The sequence below is a fragment of the Calidris pugnax genome, unplaced genomic scaffold (genome assembly GCF_001431845.1).
Source record: "Calidris pugnax isolate Ruff unplaced genomic scaffold, ASM143184v1 scaffold56, whole genome shotgun sequence".
Lineage (NCBI taxonomy): Eukaryota > Metazoa > Chordata > Aves > Charadriiformes > Scolopacidae > Calidris > Calidris pugnax.
Genome location: NW_015090839.1, coordinates 10,659,775 through 10,674,430, shown reverse-complemented (window position 1 = coordinate 10,674,430; position 14,656 = coordinate 10,659,775).

Below are 14,656 nucleotides of genomic sequence, written 5' to 3'. Positions count from 1 at the left end.
AATAACAGATTGTAAGTACTTCACACAAAGCTAGTGAATAGACTTGGGTATCCCAAGTAGATGTCTCTAAGGTGGTAATGGAAAAAGTTTGCTTGAAAATCAAGACAAGATCAAAGCATGTTAGCTGTGAAAAATGAAAATGGACCAACCAAGTGAACTTTACTAATACTTTCATTCTTGATCATTTTTAATAGTGAAAATACTGTAGTTATGCAGATTTTCAAAGACACTTGTATAATTTTAATTCCACTAAAACCCAAGAGAATTTCTGTTCCTAATGTCCAAAAGTCACAAAATCAAGATTTTGTGCAAGTATACCTATTTTAGTAGAAAGGGAAATTCTTTACCAATAACCATTCGGCACAGATGCAACTATCTTACTATAAGGTTGCCTCAGCACATGTATTTTCTATTCTGTTTCCACATATATGTTAGAGAAAGGCTATCAGTACTCATACATAAAGTATATGACTGGTATAGAATATAAGAAAATGCTCATAGTAACATTTTGAAAATATGTATTAGAATTTGTTAAAAAAAGAAAACGCAACAGAAAGTCAGTAAGAATAGCAGTTGCTACATCATTGCAGGATTTCACTTCAAAAAATTTCCTTCGGTTTGTTTTGTATGGAATATTTCCATTAAAAATTAATTAATCAATTGCTACAATTGAAAAATCTTTGGTTTTTCTTATTACTGTGAGATATTCCAACAGTTATCTCATCCAGTGAAATATTAATTCATTTGAGAATTTCATCATTTCTGGAGAGAAAAAAATCGAAATACAAGTTGTGCTAATCATTTCAACCAGTTCTCACATAAATTCTCGAGCAGAAACAGAATGATACTGGACAAAAACTAAAACCCCAAGACTAGTTCGGGTCATGAGGTCTTCCTAAATGGGATACCTAGTACTAATCAGTATGAGTAAATGTAGCATGATTTAGCCAAAGTCAGAATTCAAAACTAATGACATTTCATCTAGCTGTGCTGGAAATATTTTTCAGCCCTTAGAGTTCTTTCCCAGCCACCCTCAATAACACAAGTACCACATGGAGCTACAGCAATGCCTGTCCGATTTGGACACCCTTTTTATAACACAGGCTGAACAAAAAGCAGGATTGAACTCAGAGAAGCATGACTTGGCACTTCCAGTGAAATCAAGGATTAAAAATAATCTTATTGGGAAGTAAAGAGCAGTGTTAAAAGGAGGTGAAACAAATGCAGCCACAGGATGAAACACTAGATCAGAAAAGGTCAGTGAAAGTTGCCTATAGATTTCAGAGTTTATGGATGGCAAGGTTTATCTCAGCCTGGAATAGTACTCCAGTCTGGAGCACCATGGCACATCACTAATATGCAAAAATTATCTGAAGAAAAGACAAAAGCAAATACTATGGTTAGGTAATGGAAGAAACTGACTTCTGAGAGGAGATTAAAGGAGATAAATTCATATAATTTCGCTAAAGGATTACTAAGGAAAAAAGACAAAATACAGTGGCACAACAGACTGTAACTACCTGAAGAAGTAATAGCTGACATAAAGAAAAGGATAATTTTGGATGTATATTAGAAAATACTTTCTGATCCATTAGACTCTAATATATTCTTCCGAGGAAAGTACTGAAATCCTGGTTATTTAAGAAATTTAGCAATTAGACTCAAAGTAACAGACAATATGCTGAGAGGAACAGTACAGCACCTGCAAGAAAATTGAAAAAAGTTCTATCAGGTCATCTAATTCACCTTAATTTCTATGAAAATTAATGTTTGCTCTTTTTCCTTGGTTTAAGTTTTGCTCATCCAGTCATGAAACCTCTTAAATCTCTGGACTCAAAAAATGTCTTTCATTCAGGCAGCAGTGCCTCAAAGCTATTCACACTAATTAGCCAAGGTCATTTAAATACATTTTGCATGAAGCACCTTAAACTCGGTGTGCCATTTTATATATTTATCAAATTACTAATCAATATGCTATACCACAGTTACTACTGGCCTTGAGCTACACACAGAATGCTGCATGAATTCAAATTGTGCAAGCTGCTGCCTGCATAAATGAAATGAAAGTGTATGCAGTGATCATTATTCACAATACAAAAGAAATGAAGAAGTGCCCTAAATGCAGTACATACTACAAATCTGTATTTTAAGTAAATCTTAACTGTGTGGTTGGTTTCTATTTTTTCTTTAACAAACCTTGTATTAAACTAGCTTCGATTTCACTTTCTTTCTCCAGCATATTACCTCCACTGTATTGGTAAAGTAATTTATTCCATCCTCTGTGGAGAGCTTGGATCTCATTTGCCAGCATATTTATCTTTCCTGCCACTGCACTGTCATTCATCTGCAATCTCCACAGAATACCAGACCTGTGCAGAATTTCAATTAGGATTGATTCAACTAAATCCAGGCCACAGAATTGAGGCTGACAGGGTGACCCCCTGAGAATTTAATATGCTGAATCTAAAAAAAAAAAAAAAAAAAAAAAAAAAAAAAAAAAAGAAGGTGAAAATAAAATACTAAACAGAAAACAGCTCAAGTTTATCACCATAATTCATTAAATCCTCTATACACTCAGTTTAATCTGACTCACAATAGGTTTTTTCAGGCTCACAATGGGTTTTTTTCAGATTCTTTGTATTATGTGGGTAAACTGCTTTACAGTAGTTTTGATAACCACAGGAAAGAAATTACCATAAAAATCTCTACTCTTCCTTTGAGGTCTAATCAACTTAAACTCAGACAGCTTGTAATGAACAGGAAAACGATTCCCACAGAGGCTGAGCTACCTGAAGCTTTCTATTCTACATATATATACATTCAAAAATCAGTACAGTGTAGGTATACAGGTAAAATAGCTCTTTTATTGGATACTTGATTTGACAGACCTCCAGTGGTTTTCACTGTAATCATTGACAGACTTCATCTGCTTGTCAGTTAAATGTCCTAAAAGAATTTCTTAAATAATCTGTGTTTACTAGAACAGTTCTGTGGGCTTAAAGGCAGATAAACTACAGAAGAGCAGCCATGTGAGAGGTTTTTACACGTAGTATGTAAATGTATACTATTCGAGTCCTAATTTGATATTAGGCACTGTACATAATGTGGTTTACTTTGATTATACACCAGAAATGGGTGTAAGTGGATACTTAGTTTTACTCTAAAGCATTACAGTAGAAAAGAGAAATAATAACAATTCCACATTATTTAGGGTTGTGTGTTTTTTTTGTCACTAAAGAATTATCTTTAGTATATTTTCCTTAAACATCAAATTTTGACCCCTGAAAAACATTCAGCTATAAACTCCTACCTCGTTTAACATGAAAAGTAAGACAAGACATACATATAAAACATTTGTCAAACACAAGAGTAAAAGAATACAAATGGAGTGGGGAAAAATTGGCAGACACACATATTAATGTTAAATAAAACACGATTCAGCTGGAACTGGATGAAATAATTAAAAGATATATTGATTTTTTTGTGCACACAGATACCAAGTCAATCAGTGTGGAACAATCGAAGTAATGAATTGATATTTGGGCTTTTTTTCTTATTATTTTAACTTGACTAAATCAGAAAGTATTTCACATAAGACAAATATTTTGTAATCCTTTATCAGTCACAGTTAAAAATTTCTCAGTGTAACATGATTATTATGAAGAAGAGGCACAGCTATCACCAATTAAAAATTAATATCTATACAGTGTCCAGAATGAACCCACTATAAGGTAGATTTCTTTCTGAAATTTGGTCACAAGATCTACACATAACTGCAGTAAAGAGGAAACTGCATTAATACATAGTTTATTGCATTAATGCAATAGATCAGTGTCTTCAATCTTTAAGTGTAGTGTAAAGTAGTGGGGGGTATATAAGAAATCATATACCAGATATATGCTTCGATCATCGGTTCTTTCCATGATTCTTCTGAGGTACCAGTTTATGACTGTAATTTTTCTCCAGTACCATGTATGTATGGAAATACTACAATAAGCACATTCCAAAGCATAAATATTTTTCTTTGTTCTTTCTTTGGGGAGTGGATGAAGTAACACAGGTGTATTACTGCACTGCTTATGGATGTAATTCAGATACGACAGAGAATTGTACAGTGTGAGAATGTAACAATAAGTATCAAATTAAATTGAAGAGGATACAGGGGAATTTTACCATCTTCCTTCCTTCATTTGTCTAGATTTGATCTTGCCCTTCACTGACCATAAACTAGACTTTTCATCCTCTAGGCATTTGTCTGACTAATAGTCCTTTATTCCCCACTTCATAACCTGAAACTAAAATACAATTGTCCTGTTGAGAGGTTTATTCCAGCCTATAGATACAGCTATTGTCTTTAACAAATGTCCCCTATCAAGAGGTCTCTGTAGCACAGCACTCTTTATGATATTACAAACCAAATACCATAAGAGAGAAGAGCCAATAAGAGTTCATCTAGGGAAACTGTTTCCCTAGGAGAGTTACTATGTGTTATAGTCAAAAGGAACAATAAACCAAAATATTCAAAGGAAACTATTGCTGGTGGACATTTCGGCAGCTCATCTACTAAGTCATGTTTCTTGTCTTGTGACATAGCACCAGATATGAAAAGAACAAGCCTTTATTTCCCCACTTGTGCTCAGCTCAGAGTCGACCTGACCCAAAGTCTCATTACTGAAAGTCACCCTAGGTGGTGTCTCATAAACTGCCTAATCATTTGTCTCCATGGAAGACCCAGGCATCTAGCTCAGAAGTAACCCATTGTTCCTCAGATCCTACACTTACCCACCTTTAAAAACAAGTGATTTATTTGACCTAATCTAGCTCTTAGATATAACCAGTTCTGGAATTCATATAGAAAAACAGTTGTGGTTCCAAAATTGCTTCATGTAATTTTTAAGAATTAGAGGTGGACTTCTATAAAACACTTATGACGGAAAGGTTTTGCCTTACCTTTTGCTGTCATTCGATTTACCTACATTTTGTTTAACCTACTCTTTTCTCTAGTATACTTCCTACACCCTTCAAAAGTACCATTTTAAAAATCAATCACCATGGATTTTTTTACAAATACTTGAGAAAAAGAACTGCATACTTCTGTCTTCCCATGCGTTGTCCACTGTTGTCTCTCCTTTCTGATGAGTAATGTATTTTGTTCTTTCAGGTTATATATACAGTTTTTCTTATTACTTTTTATTGCTTGAAACAATTACTTGTGTCTTATCCTGTCTGATTGGTCTATTATTCTTGTTCTATTACCTTACATTCAGCTCTTTTCCATTCTTGTATAATTTCTTCTTGTTTTTCCAAGCCCTGGAAGTGATCTGATAGAGTCACATAGATCTTTTACTGTATTTTCAATCTATACTTCCCACCAGGAAAGTTCGCTGTTATGCTTTTAATAAGGTTGCTTACTTTGAGTGACACCTCTACTGTACTATTTTACCCCGAGATCATATTTCTAAGAGACCTTGTTTCATTTTCAGTGATTTTATTGAGGGGTTTTTTTGTTTTATAACTTTAGTGACATCACTTTTAAATATTCAGAAATTGCATTTCTGTCTTTATAAAGTAAATAAAGACAGAAAAAGTGAGCCTATACCTTTTGACTTGCATCTGTATAGATATACCTAGTTCTGATCAGCTTTATGTTATATTTCTATTATTTTTGCTATTTTAATCAGTTTATGACAACACATTGTATTCACAATAACTGTAATTTATATAAGTCATTTTTAGATCATTTTTGCAGTTACTGTTTCCTCAGAATGGGATTTTCAAAGGCAGATTCACCAAGTTTACTTTTCCAATTGAAACTCGCTTTCTCTGTTGCTGAATGCCTTTTTCCTGTATTAAATATAATCTTTTCAATATAAAGTAAATCCTTCTCTTATTAATGTCCATGGCAATTTTTTATTGACTTCAGTAGGCCCCAGATTAGGTAACAGACACAGAGAAGTTATGAATAGATAAGTATGAAACAAGGGTAATGGCTGAGGCTGTAAAGTTTCTAAGTATTTTGTCTACTAGAAGCTCTGCTCAGTCTTCACTGTGATGATCCAATTAATGTACTACTCTTCTTTTGACTTTTAAATAAGTATAACAGTGATTCCAGCAAACGTGCTAGAACACTTCCATGAATCCAGAATATGCTGAATAATACAGTTACTGCAATACGGTATTCCCAAAATGTACATACAGCACAAAGGCAATGATTCCTATTCAAAGCCAGGTAGATAGACACACTTGACCTAATTTTTGTCTCATTGCTTTTTTATAATTGTGTAGCTTGATTTCATTCTGCAATTTTACTTACCTATGACAATAAACTTAAAAAAAAAATCTTCCCCAGGGAGAGTAGTAGAGGGGAGAGAGAGGAGCCAGAAATGTTGCAATGAAAGACAATTAAGGACATTGGACATCCATTGATTAGAACTAGACTTCATTATTTCTGCAGTTTACTGAATGCATTGGTGGAGATTGCTTTTCTTTGGAGATACATTTTAAAAAGGAAAACATACTTGCAGAAATAGCTGCATGATGGCATGGCACCACTGGTCATTCATTCCCTACCCAATACTGAAAGCATCAGTTTCACCATTCCATGGTTTAATAAGACTTTGTTCCCCACTGCGGGGGGGAACACAGAATGTACTCCAGAGTACAGAATATTTATTTCAGCTGAATTCTGGAAACAACATTTGCGTATGATCATTTAGCAATCCCTTGCCAATGCAGCCAGCAATGGAGAAATTTAAAAATGTCCAAAATGTCAATTACACTAGATTTTTTGGGCATATCAGACATCAGGGCTCCACTGCATTGTCAGTATACTCCACATATGAGGAAAATGTGTCATCCAGTCTCAAATCCTTATAATCTTTATGCATCATTATATATAAGAGGAGATACTGCCTGAATTACAAAAACTGTAAATAGTTAAAGTTCCTCATTAAACCTACATTCATCACATGATAAGTCATATATCGATATATCTATAAAACACCCATGTCAAGATGCATATGTTCAAAAGCTGTGTGCTTCAGTGACATATTAATTTTTTATTGGAGACTACCTGCCAAAGGAACCAGAAAGAATATCCATGATTTAAATTTAAAACCTCTGTGAAACAAACATATGTACTTACTGGGCTCTTTCCTCAGTCACGTTACTGTAAGTTAAGCTCAGGTGTGAATTTACAGCTCACTAACTACACTACAATGATTTCCCATGTGGATATTTGAAATGAATAATAACAGTATAATAAGAACAAATTGAAGTGAATCCTTTCTTTGGTAAAACAAACTTTAGTAGGAGTTGTCTTAGCTAAGGGAATATACATGGACAAAACTAAAAAAAAAAAAATCTAGATTAATTTATTTACATAATATTATTTGAACTTCTAAAAAGTGGATTGAATAATATGTGTTCGTTAATAATGCATTTGATGACTCCCTGAGAAAAATTATCTCATATATTATTCACAAATATTATTCAAACATGTCTAAAAAATATCCTGCACAAAAGTTGTTGCTTTAAGTCTCCGGTGTGGTCTGCAGTACCACATTCATATGTCTGCGAATCCTTACTGCTGCTGCTCCATCAGCTCATTAGGAGATGACACTTGAGAGTCCGATGGGTTCTAATTAGAGGGGCTCCACTCTAATAATATATTCTGTTAAAAAACTCGGGGTTTGGTCTTGAGTCTTTGGTCTTTCAGTGTTTTACACTCGGAAAAGTGTTACGCTTAATAAATTTCAGACAGTTCAATATATCTTCCATTTAGTTGCTGAAAGTATATTGATTTTTTTTCCATAGCAACAATACCAAAACAGAGGAAACTCCTTCAATAAGTGGTAATAGTGGCCACATATTACTAACAAGAAAACCTGATTTCAAATACTTTACACTTTTGACAGAGAGCAAACATAAATGTAGACAAATATTTTCATGTTTATTGTCCCACTTCATTTCATGCAAGTAGAACTCATACATTTAAACATGCTGATTTAATCATTTATTTCCAGGCAAAGGGAGCTAGATCTTATGCTGTGTCAAGTATATCCCTCCTAAGCATACATTTTCATGGCTTATGTCAGCTCTAGGTAATAAATGTCCTTGTTATAGCCATGTGCACACAGAGAGATTTTCACTCTGAGGAAGGCAGAGACTATTCTTCATATTATTCTGACTTGAAAATCACAGGGAGAACTTTGAGGTTGCAGTGTAAAGTGAGATTATGCATAAATTGTCCCCCACACACATATTCGGGTAAAGATGCGGTCTTTCCCAAGCTTAAGTGAAACCTGTGGTCCTATTCAAGACAGCTGAAGTCAGCTCCTCTTCTAGATAAAATGTATATTTATTAGAAATTTCTTATGTCAAACATGTCATTTATACGTACATATATATATATATATAGTCCAGAGAATGGTAAACTCCACACATAAGAAAAGGCCTCAATTCAAAGGGTTATTCTAAACTTGGTCCTAGAAAGAACTACATGCATGCCAGTCTTCCCAAACAGGAATAATGCCTTTATATTCCTTGGGATTACTCAGATGCACACACTTATTTTTAGGCAGAATATTTTAGAAGTTAGGTAACACAAGCAGATGGCGGACATAACAAACCTGTGAATAAGCTAGCACTAACCTTCAGCACAGATCTGATCCAGCTCTTTTGAACTCCATCAGTGTCAGCCACACTAAATCCTTCTCTTTCTGAATGTCGATGTGGTGAATAATGTTTTGATTATTTTTCTCATTCTGATTTTAAGAAGCTCTCATTCTAAAGTGCTAAGGAAGGAAAATAACAAGAAACTGAAGAAGCTGAGGAAAATAAATTTTTGAATGATTGCTTGATCAGAGAGAAGATATAACTGGCATAATTAATAATCTTATCTTTAAAAACTGCTAATAGTTACATATGTTCTTCCTGATTATAGGAAACAAATATTAACATGGCCCACAACATTGAGTTATGGTCTATCCGGGTGCAACATCACAAATTCATACTCATTCACATGAAATCTGAATTTGTCACCAGCAATATAAGATGGTTTTGATGTTCCAAATATTTGTGGAAGAAAATACCTAGCTAATGATTCTGAGAAGCCAAAGATGACAAAAAACATATTGCAGAATGCTCAAACTCTGATGGGAAACATTGGGAGTTTTTTTCTTTGACTGATTGGATAGCTTCCACATGGATGAAGTACATGCTAAATTATTTACAGATAATTACATTGCTGTGCTGTTGCTAAAATATTAAGACACCATTGTCCCACAGGAGAAATTGTGACAGACATTGGCACATCAGCTAATGAATAGCTGTGGGGTAATGGGAAAAAAAAGAGATACCCAAGACCCTGGTATTAGGAAACAGAATGTCTGTAAGTAATCCACACTCAGAGAAAAATGTCACTTTCTTTTCCCCCCTCCCTCCTACTAATTACGTATAGAACAAATGCTCAACATTTGGTAGATGTTGCTTGAAGGCAATTTTTTCTGGAAAGAGTCTCAAGGCCTCCTCCACTGCCTTTCCATTATAGGAAACTATGACCTAGAAATACTGAATAATAACCTTCAACCAAAATGTTTTCAAATATTCCCAAAAGACTGGGCAGCCGTTTTGGAGAAAAGATGCATCACTACCAGCAGAGGGATACAGCTCTCATGCAGTTTTTGAAGTTATGAGGGGTTGTTGTTTCACATCACAGAGTGAAACAATGAGAGGAACACTCCCAGGATATACAGCCAGTGTATGAGCATCACAGAATTAAACAGCAAGTCCACATTTTAAACAAATATTTAATCATTAAAATTAGCTATCATCTGCTAGTTTTCACTTTTCATTTAAGCCAATTGAAAAAATAGTACCTGGAATACTTACGCTCAACAAACATTAAAGCAAATAAGACATAAGCACATCCTTGAAGTATATGCTTATGTTCTTTTCTGAATAGAAATTAAATGCTTAAATTTAAAGTTCTGATTTAGGGGTATAACTAATATTTTAAATAAGAATATACCAAAGTATAAATGTAGAATGAGGCCTAATAATTTCCCCCTGGGAATCAAACTAGTTACGTAACATTCACCTATTCCTTTGAAAACATTCTTCTAACAAAGCATATTTTTGTGATTTTGAGCTATACTAATGTGAAAAGTGTCACTTACTGCTTGGAGTAAAGATTCATAAATTTGGACTAAATTGTATTATATCATAAAGTTAATACAACTTATTATGGCAAAACACACAGAATAAGTAAAAAGGTAAAATATAGTAGCAGAAAGTCATACAACTTACCATATGATTTGAATGTTGGGAGTAAAGTGTTTCTTACACAGGAAAAACCCCTTCATTCAGTGTCTCCTTACATTTGTTGCTGTACGTGACATGTTGCTTTGAACTGGGTTTTATGGTTGTCTCATGTATGTCATGACAAAAATGTGACATGACAGTTTTGTTAAGTCAGCAGGAATTAATAAATATTCACATGACTTTTTCTGTTATTGGTTCCTGGTAAACCCTAGTAGCATATCCCTCCATGAGCAGCACACAAGAGTAGTTCATACTTCATGGGGCGCTCAAAAAAAAAAAGTTTGGAAACAATTCTGCTTATATTCACAACTTAAGATTTTATTCCCTTTCCTAAATTTGAAAGAATGATACCATAATTTTTTCCTCAACAACTGTGATTTATCTCAGTGCTTCATGATCTTCTGAAGAAAAAAAAGATTCTTACCTGAAAATACTTTTGTAACAGAAACAGCAAGTTATACAGCTAGAATAATTTTTCATTACAGAGCCAGACTCACTGCAAGTGAGAGTTTGTCCAGTAGCTGAAAAGTAACTTCCTGGGAGCCTTTACCACAGGATTCTGAACACTGGCTACAAAATGAACAATCCTCTGCTTTAGCAAAAACCCATAGAAATTACATAAGTTCAAATGTCTTCTGGTCTCTTAGTTACTTTCCAAGCTTTTTTTCTGCTGTCCAAAAAAAAAAAAGGGGGGAGATTATACTATAATACATGCATTAGCTCCCTTGCTGCAAGTCCTCAGGGAGCCCAGGCGCTGCAGTTTTAAATGAGATAAACCAGCAGTGAAAAGAAGTGTTGACATCAGCTATATCACAGAGAAGGCTGCAGACGCATGACCTTCGCTGTGATTTCGCAGTGAGGTGACAATGGCCGGTTACCTTGTCACATCTCTACCGTTTCCATCGCTGTGGAAGGGGAGACACAGCACGGGTCATAGCCTGAGACAGGACAGGTTTTAAGCGAGACAGCCTGCACCTTGGCAGACAGGGGTCTAAGGCCCATGAAAGTGGGAGAAGCCAGACAGTAGCTTAGTACCAAAGCAATTATCCAATATGAGAAGACAGCTATGCCCAGGCCCTGCTTTCCTTCCCCCTCTCCTAAGCCTTTCATCAACTCCCTGAAATACAGCTGCCCCCACTGATTGAAGGTAGCACAGTCCAGGTTTATTTCACTTTTGCGAGTAAGAAAGACACCTAGATAGCTTTGTTCCTGCTGTTTATTTGCAGACTTTTAGCTAGCTCAATCAATCTTTTAGAAAGAACATTTCAAGGTCACGTTGAAAACTGGAAACTTATATTGTGCCTAAATGTCAATTTGTACTGTTCAAGAATCTCCCGCCGAAAGTGAGAAGTCAGGGCAGATAGTTCATTTTGTAGCTTCATGTATGTTCCATTTTCATTGCCCTGAAAACATGACTTACTATGCATATCCTCTTTATCTTCTCCGTCATCTTCTAAAATGTCAGCCCACTGAAATGGAAAAAGTATGCAATCACTCTAAATTTCATTACCAAATGTAGATGAATAGACATAGGTACCCTGGTTTAATAAGTGTGAATGAGAGAAGAGGATACACAGGTAGGAACATAATCAGGACTTTTTTCAAGCGGATACTAAAATCTAGCCTGAGATTTACTTGTCAATGTCACTGATAAAAGGGATAATTAACAACTCCTGAATTTAAGAGATAAAAGATACTGTCGGATTATGTTAATTGTCTCGGCATAAGGCGCAGTAGTAGAGTAGCCTAGTCTGAAGTTTCTGCTGCCTTGAAATTCTTTCCAGCTATTGCCTCTCATGAAAATACACAAAGCCTATAAGCAAAAGACATAGTTTGCAATTCGGCATAAAGAATTGTGTCTGGTAGTAATCTGTTTTCTGCATTTGCACTGTTTTACCATAAACATCTTACTTAACATGTTCATCCAGAGTACTTATTATTCTTCCTGTATACCAATTGGTATTGTGCAGAAACAGGTACAAAATTTGCTCATAACTTTAGAAGATGTTGGGTGTAGAATGTTAAGGTTTGGTAGCATGGAGGCTGCAGGAGTGTGCTCTGTGGGAGGTCAGGGGCTGTCCTGTACCTCTCACAGACAGCTTCAAATGGGGAAACTGAGTGAGTGGCTGGTGGGATTTTGTTAGCCAAGGCCAACCCAGCACATCTAGGAATAAGACATTGCATTGACATTATTTAAAATATAGACCAAAAAAAAGTAAGGATTGAAAGTAATAAGAGGAAGGGGGATCCAAATCACCTATTCAAAGCAAAGCTTCCTTCATTGTAAAATTTAAAAAACTCAAAAGGATAATCTCTGCATATATTTTATAAAAGTTATGTAAGAAACAAAATAGCAACTTTCTTCCTTTCAGGAATGATTAAATAGTTACCTTAAAGATAAAACAAAATTTCAAACATTTGGCTGTGTTGTTCTGACGTAATTATGTCCAGAGAATGCAGATTCTTATTTGAATCAACTAACCTTTTAAAAATAAGAAATAATTATTCCTTTAAAAAATAGGAAAGGAGTTTGTCTCCTTGCAACAAAAAAAAAGGGGTTGTGGGTTAAGAAAAGCATGTTCCTACTGTTTTCTAAATATTCTAATAAATATTATTATAGGTATACCTAGTTTTTCATGTATGAAAAAAGCAACATCTAGAAAACATATTTCCCCGTTTCCCAACTGCCTCTGCTTTTCAACACATTACAGTAGTTATTAAATCAGTATCTCAATTATTGATGTAAAGCCTTGTTTCCAGAAATATATCTCCAAAACAGTTGAAAAGACCTGTTATTTTTATTCATTTGTAACGCTGCTTCTAATTTTAATTCTTATAAGCAACAATGCAATAAAAAATCCTGTCCCTGCATATAGAAAAAAGCAGCACTCAGGTATTAATTTCCTGAGATGTGTATGTGGACATACAGTCAGTTTTCACAAGAGCTAGGTGGACGTAATATGGAAGCAATCCTTCCATTAGCAGTGCAGAGCACATGCAGTGCCAAGTGGTGGTCCATGAATCTGCTCTACTTTCCAGTCCCCCCAAGGTGGCTGTATCTGATCCTTCCAAACACTGGCTTGATTTGTTTTTCCTCCTGTCTCTGCAGCACTAAACCACTACAAAATAAACACAATGTGTATGGGATGTTTAGACACAGCCAATAAAACTGGACAGCTATGGACAGTGTATGATGGTCATTGCATTGAATAAAGTAGAATAAAGCCTTGGATTTGGCACTTATCTGACCAACAGGCAACATTGACATACGTATGCCTCAAATATTTTTATAAGAAATTTCATCCTTGGCATGAGATTCCAAATCCGCCAAAATTTTTATAGAAACTAGAATGTACACATGTGGAAAAAAATCCACAAATTAAACTTTTGTAATGCTAATATGTTTTGTCAAAAAAATGTAGTCTAGTTCTAGTTCTGTCAGTATAATGAGGGATGAGAAATTGGCTTTTTTCCTTAAAATCTGTATTCAAACATAATCTACCAACCTTGTTTTACCATCTTGTACTGACCAAAAAGGGAGCACTACAGAAAAACTTGTTTGCTTTTAAGAAAAAAAAAATTGTATTAGAACAATTACTTGAAAATATTAAAGTCTGGGAATCAAAAAAACCAAAGATGACAGGCCAGAGTGGTTACTCATCATTTATGCAATGACAAAGCTTGTTTCCACTTCATAAGTTCAAGATAATTTCTCACACAAATAATATAGTAAATCTTCCATTTTTCTTTCATTATAATCAATAGGAACCATAATCACTTCAAGTACATGATAAGTGACTCTGTCACATCACATTTGTTTTGATCAGCTGGTATTTTAGGAGATTTCTTGACCCTAAATGTTCTTTTGCAGGTAATAATCTTTTTAATTTGCACGTCACCGTTTTTATACTTGATGGTCTCTCAGTTAGTGCTCACTAAAACAGATAAATTGATTCTGCCCCATTGCCCCAGTGGTGGCAATTCATCCTTGTTCTACACACATGAGTATTTCGTCTTGATCTTACACATTAGTTAATCATGGGAGCACTTGCATGGTCCAAACTTAGGTTGTACAGCTTGGATAAGACAGCTGTTAGGGCAAAAATATACGTGTGAGCAGATTACACAAATGGAGCATCCCAAACTGTCTGAGAGGTCATTTCTCCAATACTGATCAAGCTAAAAAACCATCAGCTGGGTTAAAATGTAACGGGAACTTCAAGGAGACTTCTGAAATATGTTTCAAAAGAAGCATGAAGTATGAAAACTAATAACTGTGGGAAAAGACCTTGGAGCAGAAACTGGAGGAATGATGAAGCTCCACTCACAGTTA